General features: G+C 40.4%; 1 pseudogene; it reads left to right on the top strand.

Annotated features, from left to right (window-relative positions):
- The first annotated feature begins 821 nt into the window (after positions 1 to 821).
- Positions 822 to 1,072, top strand: LOC102440005 (annotated as a pseudogene).
- Positions 1,073 to 1,566: the final 494 nt, after the last annotated feature.

Below are 1,566 nucleotides of genomic sequence, written 5' to 3'. Positions count from 1 at the left end.
AGAAGTTTATTTAGATGGTAGGCAGGAAAATACTATAATCATGATAATATATATGTTATAATTTTTTAAAACTATTCATTCAAATTCTTACAGAGCTAATCAAGAAAAGAGGTAACATAAATTTAAATGATGAGATGAGAATGAAGAATTCAATAAATCAATGAAATAAAGGCAACTTAAAGGGAGAGAAAATGTGTAAGTCTAGCTAAAATGGCAACTTGGATTATTGCTCACCACTCCGCACTTCCTCCTGATGATAAAATCACACATCCAGTCCATTTGCCATATTGGTCAGCAGTGCTTACCGCTCTGGGATTTGGGGTGTATTTCTCCATCCCAGTGATACTGAGCTTAGGCAAATCACCAGCTTTTGGTCAATGGAGTGTCATTACCTGAATATTATAAACAGAGGCAATATATATTCTTTTTGAAAAAAGATATCTTATTATTTTTTTTAATCTTCATCCAAGAATATTTTTCCATTGATTTTAGAGAAATGGAAGAGAGAGGGAAAGACAGAGAGGAACATAGATGTGAGATAAACACATGAATTGGTTACCTCCTGCATGCGCCCTGACCAAGGCCGGATCAGGGAGGAGCCTGCAACTGAGAATCGAACCTGGGACCCTTAGGTCCACAGGCCAATGCTCTATCCACTGAGCAAAACCGGCTAAGATGCAATATATGTACTTGCATGACATGGCTGGGACTCTTACACTTCTGCGTCTCACCCGTAGAATAGACCTCAAGTTGTCACTGGTTTAAAAAAAATGGCTTTCTGCAGACATGCTTCTGGTGATGGCAGCAGGCGCACCCTCGACATGCAGAACGATGTGGGCGAGTTCTTGGACTTGTATGTGCTACGGAAATGCTCCGCCAGCAAACGCATCATCGGCGCCAAGGACCAGGCGTCCACCCAGATGAACGTGGCCGAGGCTGACAAGGTGACAGCAGGCTCAATGTCCAGTTTAAAACCTATGCTATCTGCGGGGCTATCCTCAGGATGGGTGAGTCAGATGACTCCATTCTCTGACTGGCCAAGGCCAATGGCATCGTCTCAAAGAACTTCTGACTAAAGAGCATCACAGATTGAAACTTGCCATAAATAAATAGTGGAAACATAAAAACAAAACAAAAACAAGCAAAAACAAAAACAAGAGAGGTCTTGTAAAGCAGGACCCAACACTTAGCTGAAGCCCAGCCTAGCTAATGCCCCAGTAGCCTAGCAAGCTAAGGCCCACCCGCAGGAAAGACCCACAACAGACAAACACATGCTTTTACTAATACCCACTAAGTGTGAAGCTAGTCTGTGCACAACATTTTTAAAGATTTAAGATACCTAATAATTAAGAAAATGTGCATTAGATAACTTATTGTTCAAGATTTTTAAAGTTGCAAATCGTGATTTATGGGGCAGAGCTCTTGGAAGATCTCATGCGTAACCAGGAGAGCTAAGATCAGAGCAACATGTTCTTGTTCTTATGAGTGGGCTTCTAATCTCAAGTTCTATTTGATCTTTAATTTGCCATTAACTTTTTTCCTAATAATAATAAAAGCAAAATAATA

Source organism: Myotis lucifugus, unplaced genomic scaffold (assembly GCF_000147115.1).
Source record: "Myotis lucifugus unplaced genomic scaffold, Myoluc2.0 scaffold_289, whole genome shotgun sequence".
Lineage (NCBI taxonomy): Eukaryota > Metazoa > Chordata > Mammalia > Chiroptera > Vespertilionidae > Myotis > Myotis lucifugus.
This window is presented reverse-complemented; position numbering and strand designations above follow the sequence as displayed.